Genomic DNA, 25,985 nt, shown 5'->3' with positions numbered 1-25,985 from the left:
GCTCATCTAATCATCAATGTACAACTTGGAACCCACTGTGGAGCCCATAAATACAAAAAATATATGCATTCATATATGTGTACACACCAATGGAAGCATAATGCATGTCGTTGACGCTCGCCCGTCAACACTCTCCCCTTTCGAAGCTTTGTCGTCCCTGACAAAGCCATGTTGTGGTAGATGCTTGAGAAAGAATGTGCCTGCAAAAAGAAAAAGGTGGATGAGGTAGCAAGCTCAAATATATGGTGATAAGGCATAAGGAAAAGGCAAAGCACATGTAGTAATGAGTAAATGCAAAGAATTATGAAATGTTACACTGCCATTAAGGAAAAATAAATTGCACTTGCTGAAATTAATTAATCAAGAGTTTTGGGCTTATGAATGAGTCTATCAATTAGTTAGCTACGACTAAGGGTTAAAACATTTACTCTAGTACTAGCTAAGTTAGTAAATTTATCCCAATGCAAGATTCCCTACTTATGTATGTCATAGATTAGCTAACTAACTCTCACAACTCGAAACAAAAGCTTGAATTTTTTTTACTTGAAGCTCAATGGAAGTCTTTCTCATATCATTTTTCTTGCTTTTCATTTGTTATTTTTCACATTTTGCAAAATCATTTGACGTGTGTGCTTATTTGTATACCCGGGGCTTTTTGCTTCTCAAAGAAAAGCACCCACACTGGGAACCTCCAGGTCTATAGTACCATAGGCAATACATGTGCGTGAAGTACCAAATCAATCCAAGATTTCTCTTCCAGCTTAAGCTTTTACACTTGTGGCACTTTTGTTTTTCTTCCATTTCCTTTGTATTTTCACTAGTTTTCTTTGTTGTTTGGGTGAGAAAGCTTCTCTATTCTTAAAACACTCCTAAGGTTTCAAACACTCAAATAATTTTACCAACTAGGACTAGTAGTCAAGTAAATAGTTAACCTAAAGTCACGACCTCCTAATCTCAAGGCTCATCAATAAAACTAAACTCTAAGTCAATTAACTAAAGAAAGGACAAGTTTATACATCTTTAATGGCAGATAACAACATATAATTGAATGCACTTAATCAAACCAAGAACAAGCCACAATCAACAAATATAAATGTACAAAACCATATAGCATAGGAAGGAGTACACTTGTGCATGGGCTCGATGAAGAGGTCGATGTCATGGAAGCTCCTCGTGTCTGGAGATACATCATGTCTACATGGTCGTCCAATCTCCATGGGCAAGCTAATGTCTGTCTACGTGCTGCATCAAAAGATCAACAAAAGCACTGTACCTCCAAGAGGTATGTCAGCAGTAAGATAAAATAACAAAATTAATAGAATAATAAAATAAAACATCTAAGCTAGGGTCTAAAACCTGGATATCCAGAGGGAAAAAATCCAAAAGGGAAAAAAGTGCCTCTGGTATATGCACATAAATCTAGTGCACATATCAATGTGTACAAATCTCAAATCTCGTGCAACTAGGAGTCAAGGGAGAGCTCTCACCGTGAAGCATGATCTGCAATCTCTTAGCTCGATCTCTAATAGTCAAGGGATGGCTAACACCTAGCTCCATATGTAAAGTCTACTCAACAGCACAAGGAATGGGCGTACGGGGGGCATCAGCCTCTACTTGAATAGTCTGTGGAAGGCTCTTCGATAGCCAAATCTGCAATGCTCGTGCTCTCGTAGGGATGTCAGTATGAGCTCTCCTAGCGTGTCTACGTGTGCATCTAGCTCTAGGACATACTATCTTCTGTGAAGGTACCGACCTCTCTAGGGGTAGTCTCATCTCTCGACATCTGGCTCGTGGAGGTCTCGCTCTAGGGTATGATCTTGTATGTGCTGGGTGTGCTACCGCTCGTGGCATAGGTACCCAAACATGTCTTTGTCCCTCAAAGTAATCATGTGCTTCAAGTGATCGTCTAGATGTGAGCCAACCATGTGAAAGTCCATCGTCGGTCATATGGATCTTTAGAAATATGATCGTGTCATCACAAGGTAAAAATATAGCATGTATCTTGTCACGGGGAACAAATACCTGTTGGGTTGTCCTGGAAGCTCTACGTGGAGAGCTACATGCCTGATCTATCATGTGTCGCTCCTGAGTGGCATTACTCATCGTCGCAGAGCCTCTGCCTAGAGAAGGCTCTACACATGGCTGAGATGCCTGTGTACGTGGTCTCCAAACAAGTCTAGCAAGCTCTATCGTATCCCTACATAGGGTGTCAGTAGAGGTCACTCTAGTCCGTGTACGTCCATGTATCTATGGTGTAACCTCTATCTCTGTGGTGTCAGTAATGTGGTCTCTAGGAACCTGATCTAGAAAAGTACGGCTCATGGCTGGTCTCCGCTCAATCGGGTGATCTAATCGTGAATCGGCACTCGTAGATGGCACTAGGGCAACATCTATATGTGGTGGCTGCTCTCTCTGTGACTCACTGGCTATGACACCGCTATACAAGCTAAAAGAGTGGGATAGCAATGTTGTCGGCTCTGCATCTTCTCTCATAGGGGGATCTACTCTCGTAGATGGATCTAGCTCGATAGCTATCTCTAAGGGCCTCTATGAGGTCGGCAGATCTAAACAAGGATGCTCAAGGGTAGCTAGAATCTGTGGAGTGGTCTCCTATAACAATGCCATCGGAGTCACTCACTCTATGACTCTGTGAGATCTCTCGCTGTGTGCTGGAAGTCTCGTGGATAAGTGTGATAGGTGGTGTAGGCTCCCTAAGAATACTCTGACTGGGCTCTAGTCTCAGGGGCTCTGGCAAGCTAGGTGCTAGAGCTATCTCTCGTGGCACACTATCATCTCATCTGGCATCTCCCAAGGTGGTAGAATACGACGTGACAAAAGAAGCCTAGGAGGTGATCTCTCTAGTGGTGTTTCTCGAGGACTCGAAGCTCTCGGTAGCTATGGAGCTAGTGTGGTTGTCGTGGGTAAACATAAATCATCATGTCTAAGTCTAGGGGAGTAGGGTAGACCTATAGTCAAAACATATACTGCATGATCGACATCCCTTTAAACTCGCTCACGTGGATCTCCGATCAAATATGCAAGAAGGCTGGCTGAAGGATCTCTGGATCCACCACTCGTCAGGCGTCTGTACCTACGACCAAGCTCATCTAGATAGGTCACGATCTGCTCAACTCTCTTAAGCTCCACTGGCCTAGGATGTGTCTGTGTGTCTAGGATGTCATCTGGGTGTGCTCGCTCAATGTCATCAAAATCAAGGGTCTCAATCAAGAGATACTGCTCTCCAAGCTCATCAATAAAAACTGCTCTCTCGGCCTGTGGGTAGGCTCTCACAATCTGCCTAGGTGTAGACATCATGCGCTGGGGGGGGGGCTAGCCTCACAAAGGGGTGATCATAAGTGTCAACATAATATGCAACCCCTCGTGGAGATCGGCCTACTATATTCAGGATCTGACCGTCTATATCTCTCATGCTATCCCTAGTCTCTCTGGTCTTGGAGAGTGTCTGAAGGGTTGGGGTCAGTGGTCTAGGGGCACTCATATCTACAATGGGTGATCTACCGGGCCCTACCTGTGGTGCTCTCAACTGGGGTGATGTGGTCGTCATAGACTCTCTCGTATGCTCTCTAATCTGTGTCATCAAAGGCTGGCATGGGTCTCTAGATGGTGCTAGGTGTTGAGGTTGAGACTCTGTAAAGTACGTGTCGCGAAGGCTCTGGGTCTCGATCTGTGGCTCACTCTAAGTGGTACGCAAAGTGCTAGCAATCGCCGTGTACATCGCTCTAGACTCGTGATAGCTCAAAACGCTTGGCGGCAAATCAAGTCTAGGTGAGGAGAATCTTGGCGGTGGTTTCCTGAGTGATGTGGGTGGTGGCACTCTGTCTAAAGGAGGTGAGGCACTCCTACTTGAAGTAGTGAAGGAGTACGAGCGGAAGTGCGACACGAGAGAGAGTGCGAGACGAAGAGCACGACGATATGGTGAACTCGCTCTAGTGTAATGTGTAGAGCATAGTGAGTTCTTATTAGGTTTTTACAAAAGAATATGTGTACATACCTGGCGGACCGCCCACTCACCTGGGCGACCACATTGGGCTTTATACCCCAACAACCTCCCACTTAAAGTCCAATGTGGTACTTTAAGTGTGAGAGAAGCTACTATACAAGCTAATATACAAGAGATGTAGAGAAGTGATGTACTACCATACACCTAACTGCTTGCGAAAATGAGCAAAGCTCTCTGAGGGATGTCCTTTTGTAAGTAGATCAGCAGGATTTTTTGTGGTGTGAACTTTGACAAGCTGAAGTTGCTTATCCTCGAGCATTTCCCTGATGAAATGATACTTCACATCCACATGCTTTGTCTTTGAGTGATAAACTAGATTGCGAGCCAATTGTATAGCACTTTGACTATCACAATATAACACATGCATCTCTTCTTTGATTCCCAAATCTGTTACTAGTCGATTAAGCCAAATTGATTCTTTGCATGCCTCTGATGCTGCAACATATTCAGCCTCTGTAGTAGACTGAGTAACACAATCTTGTAATCTAGAACGCCATGATACTGCTCCACCAGCCAATGTAAAGACATACCATGACGTAGACCTTCGGTTGTCTAAGTCACCTGCATGATCTGAGTCTGTAAAACCCTTTACACTTAGCTCCTGACTCCCATAGCATATACGCATACTCTTTGTAGCTTTCAGGTATCTCAATATTCCTTTCACTGCCTCCCAATGTTTCTTGCCTGAGTTTGACATGTATCAACTTACTACTCCCACTGCAAATGCAATGTCTGGGCGAGTAGCAATCATTGCATACATCAAACTACCCACTGCAGACGCATATGGAATCTTATCCATTTCAGCCTGTTCTTCCTCAGACACAGGACAATCTTGTTTGCTAAGTTTCACATATTGTGGCAATGGAACACTCAATGCCTTTCCCTTCTCCATATTGAAACGTTGCAAAACCTTGTCAATATACTCTGTTTGAGACAACCAAATCAACTTCTTTGATCTGTCTCTTTCAATGCGCATACCAAGTATATGACTTGCCTCACCCATGTCTTTCATGTCAAACGATTTTGCCATCTTTGACTTCAAAGCTGAAATTTCTTCCAAGTGCTTGCCAGCAATCAACATGTCATCCACATACAAAATAAGGATCAGCCAACTGCCATCCTTAGCCTTCTTTGTATATAGACAGTGATCGAACTCACTACGTTTGTAGCCTTGAGAAAGCATAAACTTGTGAAGTTATGGTACCATGCCCTCGGTGATTGTTTTAAGCCATAAAGACTCTTTAACAGCTGGCATACCCAATCTTCCTTGCCTTTCTCAACAAACCCTTCTGGCTACTGCATGTAAATTTCCACATCTAAATCACCATGCAAGAACGCTGTCTTGACATCCATTTGGTGCAACACCAAATCTAATATGGCAACCAATGCAAAAAAAGCATCTCAATGTAGTCATCTTGACCACCGGAGAGAAGACTTCATCAAAGTCAATGCCTTGTTCTTGCTTAAAGCCCTTGGCAACAAGCCTTGCTTTGTACTTTGGCCTTTTTGCCGTGTGGTAATTTAACTAGCTTCCATGTCTGGTTTTTATGCAGAGCTTTCATCTCTGATTGCATGGCCAATTCCCAATTCCCAGAGTCCTTCATTTGCACTGCTTCCTTGTAACATGAAGGCTCATTGCAATCAGTCAACATGACATAGTTCATAGATGGAACAAACCTATCAGGAGGTCGCATGATACATCCAGATCTACGCACAATGGGTGGCTCAGGCTCAGCCACAACCTGTGGTTCCAATCTATCCTGTCCTTGCTCCTCTTGAGCCCTGACATTTTGTCTTGCACGTGCAGGTCCATCTTCTTGGAAGACAACTCTTCTAATCTCCTCAACCCTCTGTGGTTTAGAATGATATTTGGATTCATTAAAGTGAACATCATTGCTGCGGACAACCTTTCTGGATTCGGGATCCCAAAGTCTGTACCCCATCTCACCAGAATTACCATAGCCTAGAAAGATGCACTTTCTACTCTTTGGCTCAAGTTTGTTCCTAAATTCCTTTGGAACGTGAGTATATGCCTCACAACCAAAGACTCTGAGATGCTTGTATGAGGGCATTTTGCTTGACCATACCATCTCTGGCACTGAATCCTTCTGCAAAACCTTGCTAGGAGATCTATTTACAAGATGAACAGCTATTGATACAGCTTCAACCCAAAACCCATTTGGCAGCTGTGCATTAGACAACATACTTCTGACCTTCTCTTGTATGGTCCTATTCATCCTCTCAGCAACACCATTTTGAGGAGGATTGTAAGGAGCAATAAGTTCACATTTTATACCTTTTGAATCACAAAAGTCCTGAAAGGCCTTTGAAACATACTCTCCACCATTGTCAGTGCGTAAGCATTTAAGCTTCTTGCCACTCTGATTCTCCACAAGTGTCACAAACGTTTTGAAAACACTAAATGCTTCATCCTTGTGCTTGAGAAAGTAAACCCATACTTTCGTCGAGTAATCATCTATAAATGTCATAAAGTAAGAAGCTCCCCCTAGAGATGGGTTAGGCATAGGTCCACACAAATCACTATGAACAAGTGCCAACTGTGTATCTCTTCTACTGCTTCTATGCTTATGTGGCTGCTGTGTTTGCTTACCATACAGACAATGTTCACAGAATTCAAAATCATTAAATGACAAGCCAGGCAAATAACCAGAACGAGACAAGATTTCCATTCCCTTCTTGGACATATGTCCTAACCGGCTATGCCACAAAGAAACGTTCGGCTGCTCGGTTACATTGATTACATTTTTAGAGACATTTGATACATAAATCATGTAAAGTCCTCCAGACTTTACTCCATGTGCTACTGTCATAGAACCCTTGGATATCTTCCACATGTTCTGTCCAAAAGTGGTGACGTAGCCAGCATCATCAAGTAAACCTGTGCTGATCAAGCTCTTTGTAATTGCGGGAACATGTCTCACATTCTTCAGCGTGAAAGAAGAGCCATTCTGAAACTTCAATTGAACATCTCCAACACCTGAGATCTCACATGTCTGCCCATTGCCTAGCCGAACATGATCTTTAGTGGTCACATAAGAGGTAAACCACTCCTTGTTTGGAGACACATGAAGTGATGCCCATGAGTCTATAATCTAGTCGCTCAGTGCATTTCCATCAGATGCTGTAAGAAGAGCCGAGTCCATTGTATTCTTCAAAAAATAGATGTCTCCTGACACTAGATTGTCATCCTCTGCAACAGTGTTTGTCACATTTATTTCTTGAATCTTCACTGAGGACTTGTTCTTCTCACCATGGTCTTCAGCTTTCTCTTTGCCTTTTTCTGCTTTCCATTCTCTGCAGTCTCTTTTCATGTGACCCTTCTTGCCACAATGGTAGCATTCTATGTCACTCTTGCCTTTAGCACTACGGGACTCGCTACGAGACTGATTCCTCTTTCCACCTTTGTAATTTTCTTTGGTCCTTCCCCTGACAACTAAGGCTGTTCCTTTGCCTTTGTCCATTGTCTTTCTATTGGTTTCTTCAGTAAGCAGACTTCCTTCTACACCTACTATGTTCAAACCATCTGGAGGTGCAGAATTACTCAAAGCTGTGCGAAAAGTGTCCCAACTTTCCGGCAATGTGATCAACAGGAACATAGCTCTAACAGGTTCATCAAACTTGACACCTTGAGCTGACAACTGATTATAGATTGTGTTGAATTCATTCAGATGATTGGACATAGGTGTCCCTTCTTTCATCTTCAAGTCAACAAGCTTCTTAAGCCAGTATACCTGTGAAGCTGCACTCTGCTTCTCATAAAGATCACTCAGCTTTAACCATGCTTGATAAGCCGGCATCTCGTCTGCTACATTGAAGTAAACGCTTTCTGCCAAAGTCAGCATAATGGTAGAAAGTGCCAATTCATCCATTTCGCTCCATTCATCGTTGTCCATATCTTCTGGTTTTATCCCCTTGAGATTTAGAGGTTTTATCTGCTTCTTTTGTACCAACACGTGCCAAATCTGCTTCTTCCACAATGGGAAATTGGTTCCATCCAGCTTCTTGATATTGTAAAGAGCAGTGTCCTATGATCCAGCCATAGCTACGCTTCACAGTAGTTTACTTTCCTGGGAAAAATTCGATAGAGTTTCCCCTGTAAACTGACCTCTGAACCAATATCAACCTGTCAAATGAACCAAGAAAGCTTCAGATTGTGCAGAAATTTTGGCAGAGTCTCCTTTGTAAAATGGCTATGGTGTACTTAAAAACAAACCAAAAACAGCTCAAAAAACACTGTCTCTCTGACACTGTAAGCTACGGGTAAACCTGTCCTGCACCTGTACTGTCTCTCATTGTCCTATAAGCATAGACTGCGACAATGCCTCAACGGCAGTAAAGCAAAGATGCAATCCCAACTGTCTAACTCACAGTCAATACATCCTAGCTGCCTATCTAAGGGTGCTCGAGGGATCGCTCCAAGACCTGTATCACCGAAAGGATCTCAACATTCGAGAATCCCCCAGCTCAATAAAACCTCACTCGACCCTCAACAAAGGCTGAAGTAAATCTGACAGTACATAGACTTCCCACAAAGTCATACATCCACAAATTTCCCACTATATGTTGTAACCGCTGCGGCGGTTATTTGCTGCGTGACTCACAACCAGCAAACCCTCAACAGACATACATCATCTCTGACAATACATCCCATGTGACATCCCATGTGGAAGTACCTGCAATGTCAGGATGAAATCTGGAATATCAAGCAGCAAACACAAGCTACCTGATGAACTAGTGAATGTCGCCTACAGTCTGTGTGTAGATGTGCCCGTGTCGTATGTGACACGCCTCCAAGAACTGTGAGCCGTCCTTCGATGTGTAGACAGCCACAAATCAACACTCTGGGAGTGTCGATATCCTCAGCACCTGCAGTCATAGGCTGAAAACCCCAAATTTGCAGAGTCGGATCTGCACCCTCTGAGACCACGTAGTCGAAAATGGCCTGCACAAAACTTTGTCGAAGCCGAACGATGGCCGAGATGACCTCAGAATGAAATTATGAGCACACCGAGCCCTTCGGGTGGTCCCACAAGATTTGGGGCCGTGTCTTTGCCTGTCGAATTTCACTCCAATATGAGCTGGTGACTCTAGCCTCCTGCAGTGCTGCCCCGAGCCTCGATCTGAGCTCTGATACCAGTTGAAGGAGTACGAGCGGAAGTGCGACGCGAGAGAGAGTGCGAGAAGAAGAGCACGACGATATGGTGAACTCGCTCTATTGTAATGTGTAGAGCATAGTGAGTTCTTATTAGGTTTTTACAAAAGAATATGTGTACATACCTGGCGGCCCGCCCACTCACCTGGGCGACCACATTGGGCTTTATACCCCAACAAGTAGGACGCTGGGTCGGTCGAGGATCGTACGGCAATCCACAAGTCAAAAAGTAAAGCTCAGTGTCTGTGGTGCTCATGTAGAATCTGTCTTTAGGCTCACCAACTAGTGTCACAACATCTGTGGTTAGGCGTCTACTAGAAGTGAGACACTCTAATCAATATATGCGCTGAGCACTATCTATATAGATCACTCGAGGACCTACCCATTGTAATGTAACCTGCACGGGATGGTCGAAGGCCTCAAGGCAATCATCTACATGTACTAGCTCTATCTCCTCTAGCCTAATCAAATGGTCGACCACATACGTGGCGCGATAGTCATCTCTAAATGTGCCATCCCGCGTTTCGTCGGGAAGGACTTGCACCACCTGGAGGGTCTGTGTGGGGCCAAAGGAGGCGCAGCACTGGACAAAAGAAATGTCCTTTATGTGTCCGTGTAAAAGGGCCGGCCTCTGTGCTCACCTACAAGTGTGAACAATGTGTACTCAGAGCACGAAGTGGTCATGGCCATCATATTTGCGCTCTCGACGTGTGATAGGCCTCTAAACCTTGTCAACTCGTCAAATGTAGTCTAAAATCCAAATCTGCACTACATCGAGGTTTATGCGTACAATCGGACTCAAATCTGGCAAAACCTAACTCTTGGACGTATCTACTCTAAATGTGTCCAATTGTGTGTACATGCGCACGAGCAACGAGTATGTGGGGCGTGTGATGCGTGTGGAATATGTGTGAGAAGCAAAGAAAGAAAGAAAAAAAAATCATTTTTTTTTGGGCGTGTGTGTGTGTTTGTGTAAATTCGAGTGAGAGAAAGAGACAAAGAGAAAATCAAGGAGTATTTAATGGAGATCTTTTGTGTGGGTGAGTGAAAGAGGGCAAAGAGACAAAAGGAGAAAATCAAGGAGTGATTAAGAGAAAGAGACAAAGAGAGAAAGTCAAAGAATATTTAAGTGGGGGATCTTTTGTGTGTGTGTGTGTGTGTGTGTGTGTGTGTGGTGTGTGTGAGTGAAAGAAACAAAGAGAAAATCAAGGAGTATTTAAAGGGGGGCGGTTTTTGTGTGTGTGTGTGTGTGTGTGTGTGTGTGTAGGCAACCGCTTCACCGCATCTCCACCTACAAGCTCCAATCACAAAGCATCATGTGTAGCATTATTTTTCTTCAAATCAAACACATAATCATGAAGACAAAACATCCAATTAGAGATTCATTCATGTGTAGCACCAAAAACACACAAAATTAGTGAGTAATTAGACATCAAAATTAGCATAAATCACACATAATTACACACTTTCTAATCACTCAAATCATGCAAAATTGATGAAATTTCAACCCGTAAGAGTGATGCACAAGCTTCTAATTAGGCACTTAAACATGTAAAAGACTCCAATTGTTAGCGGATTAGTAGTAAATTAGTGATCAATTAGTGAAAATGAAGAGAAAACACGAAAATTACACACAACTTCTTTTTTACAAAATCTCATCACAAATCAACCATTCACCATCACCAATACCTAATTCTATTAAAAATTAAAAACTCAAACCATCACACAGGTGATCCTCTAGCTTAGGCGCTTGATCCCCGACAACGGCGCCAATGTTGGTGGTCATAGCACAGTGCACAACCCACCGACATAGTGTCAATCCAGTGGATCGGAACCCGGCTAGTGCATGGAGGCATGGATGCACCTAATGTGATGGAATGAGGACTCTAGGAAGAGGGGTAAAACAAGAGAGGAGAAGAGGGAAAGCCGATGAAGCAAGATCTATGCACACACACTCTCAATCTACACTCTAACTCTCTAATAATGCAGACAATGGTGTATCCCTTTGCTCTAATCTCAAGCACACACACTCTAATCACACATTAAGCATACACAAAGAAGCCTAATGAGAGAAATGTATGCAGCCCACGTGCACACACACTCTAATCTAGCACACATGTGAAGCAAGAATGCTCAAACAAGAGGGAAAACTTGAGAGAGAAGAGAAGATTAACACTAATCATACACCATTAACACACATAAGCTTGAAAGACAAGAGAAAGTAGAGAGAACTTAGCTTCCATTAATCCCAATGACTACTACATATGATGTGGAAGATCCAAGCTCCATAGCCACTCCTCTTCTTCTTCTCCACACTCCCTCACACTCTCTTCTCTAAGAATGCCCTTTCACATCTTGTGAATTGACTTATATACAAGGGCTTTTAAAAATGGGCGGCTGGCCAAAAAATGTATAACATGCTGCAGGTATCTAGGCTCATCTAATCATCAATGTACAACTTGGAACCCACTGTGGAGCCCGTAAATACAAAAAATATATGCATATACATATGTGTACACACCAATGGAAGCATAATGCATGTCGTTGACGCTCGCCCGTCAACAGTGTCCCGTAGGATTCTTGTCCGTGGTGTGCCTTAATCGAGCCTTGGGAAATTTAAGTAAGACCCAATCATTTTCGCTCTTCTGTGCTTATCAGCAGTAGCCTTTTGCCTTTGCTGTGAGATTGAGATAGCATCCTTAATCTTTTGGAAAGATTCTTGTAGGTCTCGTCTATACTCATTTGCAGCAAAGATCTTCTTGTGTACCTTAAGTAGTAGGGGACTTTTGGATCTTCCCTCAATTACCTCAAAAGGTGCTTTTCCCGTGGAAGTATGTACAATGTTATTGTAGGCATACTCCACTAAGGGTAAGTACTTCTCCCATTGGTACCTTTGATCTACTTCCGTTACATAGGCTTTTAGTAGATCAAGAATTGTTAGGTTAGCTATTTCAGTTTGGCCATCAGTTTGCGGGTGATAGGCCAAAGAGAAATTTAGCTTTATCCCTAAATTCTCAAAGAGACCCATCCAAAAGTTACTGGTCATTCTAGGATCTCTATCTGACACTATGGACATTGGCAAGCCATGGTACTTGAAGATTTATGATATAAAGAGGGTTGCCATTTGATGGGCTTTGATAGCCTTTTTGACAGGTATAAAATGAGCTTTTTGACAGGTACCCATATTCTCGTATTCCCATGGATAGACTTAGGCAATCCAAAGATAAAATCCATGGATATGGTCTCCCATGGTGAATTAGGGATTGGCAAAGGTTGAAGCAATCCAGGTTGCTTCTCTCTATCAAACTTTGTCTTTTGGCTTACCACACATTTAGAAACATACTCTTGTATGTTTGCTTTCATGGTAGGCCAATAGAAATATGTTCCACTACCTTTTAGGGTAGATTGAATCCCTCCATGCCCCACATAAGGAGGAGCATGAGATTCATACATTACTTTCTCACATAGTGAGTTGGTAACGCATAGTCTATTGCCATATAGAGAAGATAATCATCTTGTAAAGTAAATGGTTCATGTTTCTTCCCTAATGCAAGGATTGAAATCACATCTCTAAAATTGGGAGCATACTCATCTATCATAGAAGATAGATAATTGTGAGTTGCTATGGAAACTGCATTCACTCTCGGCCGTCTTGAGAGTGCATTGGCTACTTGATTCTGCTTGCCAGAAATGTGAGCAATATAAAAATGAAATTGCAAAAGGAAATTTGCCTACCTCATTTGTTTGTCGGAGAGCTTGGTCTGTGTCATGAAGTACTTAATGCCTTGGTGATCCGTCCGTAGAATGAAAGGAGTCCCCCGTAAATGTGCTTCCATGAGCCTAAGGCATGTAGAACTGTGAGGAGATCCTTTTCATATATGCCTAAAGCTTGCTCAACAGGGTCGATTCTTCAACTTTCATAGGCTATGTCGTCCCCTTCTTGGAGCAAAATAGCTCCAAGGCAATCACCACAAGAATCACATTGGACCTCAAATGGCTTTGAGAGATCCGGCAGCGTAAGCACAGGTTAAGAGATATGGTTTCTTTAAGATTTTCAAAAGCATTGTTCTCCTTGGTAGACCATGTATACCTAACGTTTTTCTTTCTTAGGTCATGAAATCCCATGATTTGTGAGAACATTTCTATGACGCATCTATAGTATGCGCACATACCTATGAAGCTTCTTAATTCATGAAGATTCCTTGGATTAGGCCATCCTTTTATTACCTCTAACTTTAATGGATCCATTTGGATGCCATCTTGAGAGATACTGTGACCTAGATACTGAATCTCTTGTAAGAAAAACTCACTTTTCTTTCGATTAACATAAAGTTTATTCTCTCTTAAAACTTGAAATATTATCGTGGAGGTGTTGCTTGTCTTCGTCTAGTGAATTAGAGTAGATGATAATATCATCAAAGAACACTCCAGTAAAGGTTCAATGAGGCCTGAATAGCTTTTCCATCAAGCGGTTGAATGTGGCTGGTGCATTGGTCAAGCTAAAAGGCATGACAATGTATTCGGTGAGAAATGCAGTCTTTACAATGTCTTGATCAACTATCCTTATTTGATGGTAGCCACTTTTTAGGTCAATCCTACTGAAGTAGGTCAACCCTTGTAGCTTATCAAATAGGTCTTCTACCCGTGGAATGGGAAGCCTATTTTTGAAAGTGTCTATAGTCAACACACATACAATATGTGTTGTCTTTCTTTTGCACTAGTAGCACGGGTGAAAAAAATGGAGATGAGCTAGGTCTAACCATGCCCTTCTCAACTAACTCTTGCACTTGCCACATAATCTCCTCTTGTTGAGCTTGAGAAACTCTATAAGGAGGTTTATTAGGTGGTGAACTTCCTAGAAGAAGTTCAATTGCACGGTCTTCATTGCCTCGTTTAGGAGGTAATTCACAAGGGATGCCGTCAATAAAAAGATCTTGAAATCCCTTGAGAAATTTGGATAACTCTAATTCCTTGATTGTTTATATTTTCTTTTGCTAAAGCATTAGGTTCATTTTGAGAATCTTTAACAAAAATCATATATACGGAAATAGAGCTCTTTATTGACTTATTGAAAGCTTGCGTATGTACAATGGGTATGGTGTTACCCATCTCTTTGGCGTCTATGTACATATCTTTTTCCTTGAACCTAAAGTAGATTTTTCTTTCAGGGAATTTAACATTGGCAGCCATGCGATCAAACCATGGTGCCCCTAGGATTACATCCTCGTGCTTGAGAGGAGAGATAAAGAAGTCCTCTTTGTCCACATAGATTTGGACATGGAGCCTCAATTTTCCAATTAAGGGAGTGATTGAAGCTTCTTGCCCCTTGAAAGCACCATCTGCGGGTAGGACATCTCCCATCTCATAGGCTTGGATGCCTAGCTTGGTGGCCAACTATGTGGATATGAAATTGTGAGTAGAACCACGGTCAAAGAGAATAAAAGCATCATGTTTTCTTACCTTTTCCCAAGCATGGCATAGAGGAGATCCTTTGTGGTGAGCTTCCTCTTCTTGGATTTCAACGAAGGTGGCTCTAGGAGGCTCATGGTAGGTGGTCTTTTGGGGACAAGCGCGGTACGCATGCCCTTGCTCGCCGCATTTGAAACAACGATTATCCTTGCGATAACGCTCAAACTCTTCAGGAGAGAGTTTGTTTTTGCCTTTGTAAACTCCCTTCTCCTTAGCTTTGTTGTTATTGGAATTGCCCTTAGGAGACTTTTGGACATTGTCCTTCCCCTTAGGCTCATTAGAACCCTTGTTTTTTGTGGGCTTAGGATTTCTCTTAGCCCCTGTTTGGAAATTGATTCGTGAAGCCACCATGGTATGGTGTATGACCACAGATATGGTGCATGGCCTTCAGGAGTTGACATACTCCATCATTTCTTCAGTTAAGCCCGCATAAAATTGTGGTTTTTGCTCTCCAAAATCCATTTTTTTGAAGACAGTGGCTTTGAGATGTAAGTCCCAAAACTTGTCTACATATTTATGAATGGATTCATAGTAGGGAGAGAGCTTCAAGCTTTGCGATTCAGTGAGTACTTTGTCTTTGGCATCGGTGGCCAAAAACTGCTTCATAATGGAAGCTCTTAAAGCTTTCCATGTTTGTGGAGCTTCACCGTTTGTCCGTAGGCTAGACCACCATTGCCTGGCAGACTTTTGAAAATGCATAGCTACATGGCATAGCTTAGAGGACTCCGTGAAGCCCTCATCTCCAAACGCCACATCGAGTTGTTGAATGAAAAGCCAAGACTTTGTCCATAGCACGAAAGGTGCCATCATAGGTAAGGAAAGAGATGCTCTTTCCTCCCTCTTTGAACTTCTTGAGCTTGGATGATCTCTTCCAAGTGGCATAGGATTTCCTATTGCCTCTTCTTTTTGATGGTTCAAAAGTTGCACCATCGCTTTCTTCAGACGATGAAGACTTTGAGGAAGATGGAGAAGAGAGTGACCTCTTTCTCGCCTTGTTCCTCCTTGTCTGCACCATCACTTTCTTCATAAGATGAAGAGGATGAAGAAGATGGTGACCTCTTTCTCGCCTTTTTCTTCTCTTATTTTCTATCATCCCTCTTTGAATTATGATATGGAGAAGCGTGCAATGGTCTTCTTCGTTTATGAGGTGATGGAGAGCGTTTTCTCGGCTGTCTTTGTGGAGCCATCTCCGCCGAGGTGGTAGGAGACTCACTTCTTTCTCATTCTTTTGGTGGAGGCTCTTCAGTTCTCCTTTGGGAAGGAGATGCATCATCAAGAAGTAAATTCTTGAGCCCTTCGTATGGATCCTCTTCTTCTTCACGAATCAGAGAGAGGCCTCTTTTGGAAGTCTCACAAGTAGGCTTCCTAGGTACTCTCTCGTCATGGTGGGGAGTTTGGAGAATTCCATGAGCACGAAGCTACCGTTGCACTTCACTTTGGAGGGATGGACTGCCCATGGCTTGTTGAAGCTTAGAAACAAGGTAGTTAATAAGCATAGGGGCATCATTAGTAGCCTGCTCATTAGCAAAATCAAAGCTATCATCATTTTTCACTCTCTTGACTATTGCCAGCCATTCTAACAACTTTTAGGTGTAAATTTTTTTAGGTGTACTTTGGCACTTCACGCCCTACCTACTACTCTTTACCCCTTTAGAAAAAGCACTCAAGCTATTGTACCCATGGATCGAATATCATTAATTGCAAGGAATAGAAGGGAGTATCTTTCAACACCAAAACAGTATCGGCTCCTGTCAAGCTTCTAATACCTCAATAGTGGTTAAGCCGTAGGCAAAAGCCCCGTAGGACTCCACTATTAAGACCATAGCTCTTAACGGTGATGCCCCATTATCTGCACGAAGGCAGGCACATTGCAAGGCTGAAAAATCCCTATTCTACTTACTCAATTGCAATTATTAATAACAACCATTTATAGCTAGCTTGAGGACCTCCCTTCTTGAGCAAGAAAAGAGAAAACTTGTGCTTTGATACCAATGTAACATTGAATGGCCTAGTAACTTGTGCGTAGTGGAAACTAGCATAGACATAGTGAGCATTTCATTAGAATAGATTCCTAATGAGGATAACAAGAGTGCTTGGATGGAGAGAGCAACAAAAAGCATAACAGCTAGTTAGATAGGCATGAACAATACTTCAAAAGAGAGAGAAATTAAGCTATTGACAACAGTCGAGGACCGGATTTACATGGAGCTGGTCCCCCCTCCAAAAGGATTTGTATTATAGGTTTCCCCCATCAAGGGAGACATTTTACAATACAATTCTTTGTGTTCCTTCAATAACTAGCTAGTGCAATGAAGATGGAAGCTTAAAGCACTAAGAAAACACTTATAAAACACAACATCAATTCCCTCACGATCTCAGACCCAAGACCTCACACACCTTCAAAGATGGTGAGAGCTAGCGGAGTATGAGAGTAGATTGAGAGGAAGAAGGAGTAGTCTTACGAGAAAGAAGTATATCTCCTCACATAATCACTCATAAAAGCTTAGCATAGCTTAGTAATTAGACTAGTAGAGGAGATGAGCATGCATTGGAGCTTGGCTCTTGGTTGGATTTGCATCACAAAGCCAAGAGTTGTTGGTGTAGGCCTCCCTTCTCACAAGCTTGGAGTAGGTGATGAGCTTTCCATTAAAGCTTGAGAAGGAGAGAGAGAGTCTTCTTGATTTCACACATGAGATTGTGTGAGTGTGTGTGATAATGCCTTTGAAAAATCTGCCCCCCCCCCTCTCTCTTGGTCGACCCCTCTTGCTAAATCCCCCTTTCCCCTTTTGTGAGAGCTTTAGGTAATTAAATAATGCAACTAAACTCTCATTGGACCCCTTTGTCTTCTGGCCAATAAGAATTAGACAAGCCATTGGGTTGCTGAATGCTCATTGGACCCCTTGGGAGACTGTCCAATAGTCTTCTAGAGAGCTTACTTCTTATTGGTTTTTTTTTATTAAGTGTTTTTAAATGAATTAAACTAGATTTACTCTAGCCTAATTCTCATTAGTCCACCTCTATGGCCATCCAATAGGATTTAAGTGCACCTTGTGGGCAATTGGCCTAAGGAACTGACATGTGTCCACTATGCCCTTTGTGTAAAGGGGCTTGCATGAGTGTGTGTGTGTGTGTGTGTGTGTGTGTGTGTGTGTGTGCGTGTTTCTCTCTCATTCCCTACTAAAAGGGCTTGCCCACTCTTATGTAGGAGCTTGCAAAGACTTTTGTGTACACTCAAAGCATCCAATTTTCCCTAGGGTTGGACCATTGGACATAACATTTGAATTTTGGAACCTTAGCATTTTGGAAGTCTTAATGGGCTGAACCTTAGGGTATTTGAAGCCCATTGTTGCACATTTCTCTTTTGCAGATGTCCCCCCCTTTGGATCCCTATTTTCCCTCCTTTGGATCCCTACTGTGGCCGGTTTGCCAGCTTAACCAATATTCTAGCTTTTTCTCCCCTGGTACTTCCCCATATTAAATGATCAGTTTAACAAGAGAAAATCATTGAGGAGAATTAGATATTAGTTATTATGACAGAAACATATCCCCACCATATGAATATAATAAGATGAAAGAGGGTTTGAGATGCATTACGATAAGTCCAAAGGAAAAACAAGCGTTCAACACTAGTCTTGTATCTCAGCCACAAATGTGGCTCATGTCAAATTTTAGTAATTTGGTCATAACTGTTGCATATGAGACCAAAACATAACAAAAATTCCTCAAAATAATTATAGATGCAAAAAAGACTTTGAGAAAATGTTTTGACTCAAAGTTCTCAAAATTAAAATTCAGTCTTTCAAATATAGTAATTTTTTTATAAAGCTAGATTTTTTACCCGATTTTGACAACTATCAAAGTCGTCAATCTTTATCCTAAAAGTATACTATTTTGATAGGTTTATTAATAAACTTTGAGCATCCTTTAAGAAAATTTGACATACATTTGTGATTGTTTAGTAGATAATGATGTTTGATTATTTTTTCTTTGAGATGGCTATGGAAAGGCAGCTTGAGCATCCGTAGAATTTTATCATCTCATACTATGTATTGGGCATGTTTTCCTAAAAGCGTTATTCAGTCTTTCTTGGTGATTTTTTATAGTCACTATTTCTACAAGACAAAAAATGTGCACTCATAAATTTTTTTGGGTGAAAAGTTACTAAACATTGTCGAAGGACAAACTAATATTTGTACCATGAAAGGGATGTTCATTTGAGGTCTAGCATAGAAGGTTCTCCATCATCAAGATGTTAAAATACACATAAAAAACCTTTGTCACATGATTAGGGTAAAGATCATTCATTGGATTAGGGTCATGATAAATTAAGGTACACAACAAAAAATGGAAGGTATAAGTTAGTCTACAAACAAAGACTAGTAGGGATAGAGCAAGTGTGTGCTTGTGCTTGAGAAATGCCTTCAAACATGAACTATATAATTAACACACAAGTAAATAATACATTAAATATTGCTACAACACAATGACATAAAGGTCAAACCACTTTTTTTTAACCCAAGGATAACTATTTGAAACCTCTGGCCTTGATGGCTTTTAAGACTCATGAGAACATGCAGGCAAGAAAAGAGAAAAAGAATAAAGCTTGAGAGACTCTAAGCACAATTAAAGGAGGATATGGAGGTTAAGAGGAAGGTCACCAATTTGTAGGAGATTGAGAGGGGAGAAGAGGACTCTCTCCTTCAAAAAAGTATCAAGGTGTAGAGGTAGACCTTCTTGCTTGCTTGGCTCCTCATCGGAGACTCCCAACAAAGGAGGAGAGAGCACACTATGACTCTGAGAAATATCAAGATTGAGGTTGAGTAAGAAGATGGGATGCCTTATGCAATTAGACAAGGAAGTTATGGCTCAAAACAAAGAAATATTTTTCCTTCTCAAGCTCATTTTACATCATCATAAGTAGGCGACCACTTGATGACCGTTATCTTCCCCTAATTATGAGTCAACCCACATTAAAAATCGACTCTTTAGAACTAGGCTATCATGATGACAAGAGAAAAGTTATATGTTTGGCATTTTTGGTGCACCTAACATTGCTTTACATGTGTATATGGCCCACTCAATGTCTTCATGAAAACTAGAGAGACTATATAAGTTTCCACAAAAGGAAAGGTAGAACATCAAAATGAACCTTATGATACTGTCTCCAGAAAGTGCATTTAAAACCAGTTATATCTTACCCAACTCACCTATCCTTTAGATATACTAGGAGATTCACATCAGAAGGTTCTAGGTTTCTTTAGATTTGCTCTCTCTCTCTCTCTCTCTCTCTCTCTCTCTCTCTCTCTCTCTCTCTCTCTCTCTCTAAAACAAGAGCATTTTTATTCCTTAGGAGCATACAATGTGTGGAAAATTGTCAAAGATAACTATACAACACTTTGGGTTTGGATGGTTTCTTCCTTAGTATAATGAAAAATGGTAAAAACAAACACGCATATTTTGCCATAGTTTAGGTTTAAAAAGGCCTTTCAAGCACAAAGTGAAAGGTGGAATCCATAGTTCAAAAAGATTCCAATTTATATCTAGCTCATAAGACAACTTTGTGGTTATTAAATACTCCAAATTCAATGTATATCTCTTCAAGATATACAAGACATAAAAGTGTCTCAGAACAAGAGTCCTATTACCAATCTTGTGTTTAGCATTGGTAGACAGATGTATCTTCAACCACATCTGACTTCCAAAGTAGTTTTAAAACAAGAAGATTGGAATGCCCTCACTAGTAGATTGGAATGCCCTTACTAGTCTGTAAAATCATCTAGAAGAAAAAAATTGAACCCTTGAAGCAAGTCTGGGTGGTTCTTGAAATTGGATCGTGCTGCCTTAAGCATTTGAGTGTCTGTTTTGAATCCATGCATATATTGGTCGAAATGAAGACAAAAATTCCCAAACTTTCTTGAATGTAGATTGTAATGACGGAACCTCAACTTGACCTTGTGCAAGAAGCTTTTGACAATGCCCATATAATGGTCCTCTGTAAGAGGCATGTCCCTTGGAGGAAAGAGTAAGACCTTGGAGCCCTCACGAAGGAAGTCATTGAGCCCGACTTAGGAAGGAGGTTAGATTCTCATGACCTGGTTGGAGCAGGTTCCCCATGCCCACAATCATCTCTTCTAAGCTTGAGTTGGTGAACGTAATTGAGAGGAGCATGTAGATTATCAACCTCTTCGCCGTTATCGAATCCACCCGCATCCATTCAGTATTGATCACATATTGGATTAAGGGTTGTTGAAGTCTAACCTGATTAATTATAAGCAAAGGCAACCAATGAATCTACACACAAAGGACAAGCTAAAACTCATTATAAGGTGAACCTACAAAATTAACAAATGTTTGTGGACTAACATAGTGGAATGTATGCACAAGAATTAATTTCTAATAACGCCACAACCCACGGTTAAGTTGCTTGCTTGAAGAAGCTTCTTCTGCATTTTGCATGCGTAATTCATGTAATTAAGCAATTCATTATAGGGTATAGGAAGTAGTACCTATAGGCAGTGAGCTACTGCTAGCAAGCACTGTTGACCCGTGGATCAACAACACGACATAATTCAACAAAGCCTTATTTTTTAGAGTTATGAAATCCTACGGATTATGGTAAGAAACATCATTTGTAATGAGTAGTTAGTCTAGTTGCAGAAGCCGGGGTGCAATGGCACTTCCAGATTGTCCATACAAAGCCATTGTACCCCATTGAACTCTATTTCTCTATTTTAGGTTTAACCTATGGTTGTCTTAGTATATAAGGTACCTATGTCATTTTGTAAAGAAGACTCTTATCATAATCAAGTTTTAAGTTGCCGTCGATTGTGTGTGTGTGAGAGAGAGAGAGAGCGTGAGCTTCATCTTGGCGCTACTCCCCACTCGTTCATCACATTGGAGATCCAACTACACCATCGTGATAGGCTTGGTGAGAGCTACGCATCAACGCCAAGCATTCCTTGCGGAATGGAGCACACAAGCTAACACATCTACGAGCTATTTGTGGTCGTAAATGTATCATACGATGCTTGTTTTATGCTTGCAAGTAGTCATTAGAATTGTGGCGACATAAGCTACGTGTAGGTACTCATAGATTTATATTTCGGCATTTTCAAAATCAGGCTTTGTCTTCATATGCACTTTTTACAAATGGGTCTACAGTGAGGGTTTTGAGTGTAGAGGCTTTGGGACAGGTGTATCCTAGAGAGGGGATGTTGTTCCTTAAGTTTCATAAGATTTTGGTATGGTTTAGTAAGTTTCCTTCCGTTTGTGTGTATGTGGATTGAGTGGTGTAGTTGAGAGCAGTGAGATTCTAGATTGTGGTTTAGTTAGCCTTCTAGAGTGTTGTATGCGTTGGAGAGGGGGAATGGGGGAACACACCCGACACAAACACAAAGGCCTCACTATAGCTCAAGGTATCCACATCACCCCTATCCTCTTAGAAAACACCTTCAAAAACACACTTTACAGTAGCAAACCACCGCTTGCTCTCTTTCCAATGCCTACACACTCCACAAGTCCACCACACAATGCACACCTAGTGCCACAGGCTGTTTCCACCCTTACACACGCACACAGCCACTCAATCTCACTCTCTCACACAAAACACCGCCGGTCCGAGGGGGGCACACACATCCACACTGCCAGCACCGTGGGGAAACACAAGAGCAACATAAAGAGAAGGGGGAAAAGGGAAACAACAACAAAATTGGGAAATAGTGGCTTGATTACACTTCAAGAGGCATGTACAAAGCTTGCAATGCCATCACAATGGCCATTTTCGAGAAAAGTTACAAAGGGAGTTGACATGCACACTCCTTTGTTAACAAAATTCCACTCTGTATGCTTCAAACGACACCCAAAAAGCCCCCATTTCATTAAAAAAATGGCTTTTATAGTGGGGAGTCTTAAACTTTGGAAACTCTTGAAGGGGGAGGTGCACTAGCGATGTCGCTAGTGCCCCTAGGCATTTCTTATTTTTACTCTTTATTCATTTATTTTTTCCCTAACCTTACCTTTTTTTCACCCTTGAATTTGTCATATCTGCCCACCTTGGTCGGCTCTTAAGTGCCCCCTTGGGCTTGGATCCTTTGAATTCTCTCTCTTTCTCAATTGCCTCTTGGCTTGCTTTGATTTGTCCTCTTTGAAAAGCCTTTGGGCTCTCTCTGTCTTTATCTTGCTGTGCCCGGCCTTGGGATGGCCCTTTGACTCTTTTTGCCCATTTGGTTCGGCCTTGGTGCTTTTGAAGCAGGCTTTCTCTCTCCACCTTGGAGTCACCCTCTCTCTCTCTCTCTCTCTCTTTCTCTCTCTCTGTCTCACCCCCTTTGTCGGGCTCTTGACCAATCCTTTGGAACCCTCTTTGACTCATTGTGTCCGGCCCTGGTATGGCCTCCGAATTTTCTCCCTCCCTCACTAGACCTTGGGTCCGCTGCTAGCTGAGGGGAGGCACTAGCGATTTCACTAGTGCCCTCCTCTTCATTTTCACAAAATTGGGATGGGCGGCTGCCCGTGGGAACCCAGACTTTCATGGGTGCATGCCACATCATCACTCTGTGTGAGAGCCCTTGATTGCTGCTAGTGGTAGTGCCTCTTAGCATAACCACTGCACCACCCATGCCCGTCAAAACTGTGGCCGCTTCACCCTGTGCCATCAACCCCGACACAAGGAAAGCCTCCACAGGCCCGCCATTGCCACGAGCTCCAAGGGAGCACTTCACCCATTTGATGCCTACAAGGGGCACTACTCTTGGCCTTTATACACTTCATGTCTATGCCCGCCTTGTGCATATGGGACGAAGGCGTGCCACATGGAATCTACCGGGCACCCACCCCTTGGGTAATCTCCAAAGCCCAAAACCCCCCAAAAAATTTCCTTATGGTGGCCCCTTTCAAGTACTGCTATTACTCGCTCAACAATCCGAATCTTGAGCCACCAAGCCGTGCTGGATCTTCATCATGTCGGAACTGTGTTGTGCCAATCTCACCCTCCTTTGACTTATTTGAGCTCGTTATCTAAAGCCGCAAAAATTGAGAAAATTATCTGCATCCTTCTCTCTAGCATATGTTGCCAATTTTGACTCACCGTATCTCGCTAATCGAGCCCAATTGATGATCTGCCAATTTGTGCTACCTTTACATGATGTCCTCCACCTTCCAGAACTTTGTTGAGGCTTAAAAGATGCCAGATGTCATGACTTCCAATGTGGTCACAACGCGACCCCCGACAAAATTTCAACTAGCCAAAACTTGCTATCCAGAACTCTGATTAGAAATCTAAGAAGACAAGCATGCTCCATAACTTGAGTACTAAGCATGTATCCACTGACATCAGCCTTGGCCACCTGTCCCCAGCTGCCCTGTCCGTTGGGGATTTTCTAAACCTTCTAACTTTAAACTGCATTATCTTCCACACCGGGGCTTCATTTTACGAGCCGTTTGGACCAACTTCTAGAGCACCTCAAACTCCACATTTTAGCGCACTGAATCAACACTTTGTGCACCTTGATTTGTAATCCCATATGGACCATCCTTGAGATTTTTTGGCCTAAAAAACCACTTTAGACATACATTCCCGCTGCCACCAGTCTGCCCAGGGACTCCATACCTGCTCTAGCCTTTTGCACTACACCTGCTTGTAGCTTTAGCCTGGCATTGTACACTTTCCAGCTTGGACCACCTTTGGCTACACTAGCGTGGGATGGTCTCATCCTGACAAGCTCAAGAGATTTCCTGCGTGTGCCTATCGTGTCATCCATGTCCTTGCACTTTATAGGTGTTGTGATTCGCTCCCGTAACATTGTTACCGCTACTAGGGACACAAGGATTTGAGAAGACAATCCTAATAACACTTGTGTGATGGTTGCTTGCTTTAGTTTACGCTAAAGAAAGCATTTTTCTTAAGTGGATCCAAAAGAGGTTATTCCAAGATCAAGTGGATAGCCAAGAAGCATGTGTCTTGTTGAGGGTCTGCGACTAGATAGATTTAGTTAGGATTTGTAGTATTAGTGGTAGATTAGTGTAATTGTTGGTGGTTGAGTGATTAGTGAGGTGATAAAAGCGTTTGCTAGTCCGTGTGTGGCATTGAAGCCTTTTTCTACTCATAGATGAAAAACCCCATATGATGTGTAGGAGTAGGTTTAGGTAAGTGATCTGATTTTGATCTAGAGCTCTCTGATTTATTTGTTGTAGTGCTTGTTTGCATTTAGAATCTTTAAAAAGTCTACTTTTGAGGAAATAAAACAATAAACAGCTTTCTGTTAACATTTTTGCATGACTGATTGGTGATGTGCATATAAGGGGGTATGTGCAAGGGTTCAATGTACAAAAACTGCAATTCTGTAAACTTGAACATCATACGCGTATGATATCTCAAGGGGCATTTGAAGACCAATTTGAAAAAATTGACTGCACCAGAGTGTTTAGAAGGGGGTTTTACCCTAGGTGCACACTAAGACTAGAGTTTTGACCAACTCCTGACACCCAAAAGACAAAACACGGAGTGTCGAAAATAGAAAAAAGAGAAACTTGTGATGATTTTGAGCGCATTTTTTTCATGAAAATTGGTAGAAATGCTTGAAAACCAAAGCTGAAGAGTTGGGGATGCTTATGAATGAATTCAATCAAAAATTCATCAGCAGATTTGAACTTTTGACATTATACCCATCTTCTCCATGTTGTGTTGAACACATACACCAAATTTTATATGATTTGGGCTTATAGATTGAGAGTTAAGGGGATTTTGCTCTTTCAGGGGATATTCTTGTCAAAAAATGGTGATTTTGTACATTTTTGAGTTCCAAAATTGTTGTAAGCACATATTCTTGTTGTAGACACCAAGGGGCACCTTGGGTAGAAACAAAATTCCATTCTGACTACCCGGACATCATACATGTATGATGTCTTAGAGCCCAGATCTGAGGTCAAAAGTTACAACTGAGTGCACCCTTGTGATCTACAGCATTTAGGAAGCATAGAGGCAAAATGTCATCAAATCTGAAGCATTTTTGGGCTTGCAAAGACCAAAGACAGATATCTAGGCAAAGTGATTTCTTGAAGTGATCATAACTTGCACACAAAGTGGTCGAATTCAATTATGAAAGTTGTTGTGAGTTGCCAGTGTAGTGAGGAACCTTTGGAGTGAGTTTCACTTTAGACTGACTAGTTAGACATCATATGTGTATGATATCTAAAAGGCACTTTTAGGGACCAAAATTGAAGTTTGAGCTTCCAGAAGCTTACAAACCAAGTTTGGGCCAATTCTGAGCACATAGACATCATACGCGTATGATGTCTCAAGGCCAGATCTGACAGTCCAATTTCACT

At 42.0% G+C, this 25,985-nt stretch overlaps 1 pseudogene; it reads right to left on the bottom strand.

Moving 5' to 3' along the window:
- Positions 1–3,003: 3,003 nt before the first annotated feature.
- Positions 3,004–9,450, bottom strand: LOC147460601 (uncharacterized; annotated as a pseudogene).
- Positions 9,451–25,985: the final 16,535 nt, after the last annotated feature.

Source organism: Adiantum capillus-veneris, chromosome 3 (genome assembly GCF_014529385.1).
Source record: "Adiantum capillus-veneris isolate H3 chromosome 3, ASM1452938v2, whole genome shotgun sequence".
NCBI lineage: Eukaryota > Viridiplantae > Streptophyta > Polypodiopsida > Polypodiales > Pteridaceae > Adiantum > Adiantum capillus-veneris.
This window is presented reverse-complemented; position numbering and strand designations above follow the sequence as displayed.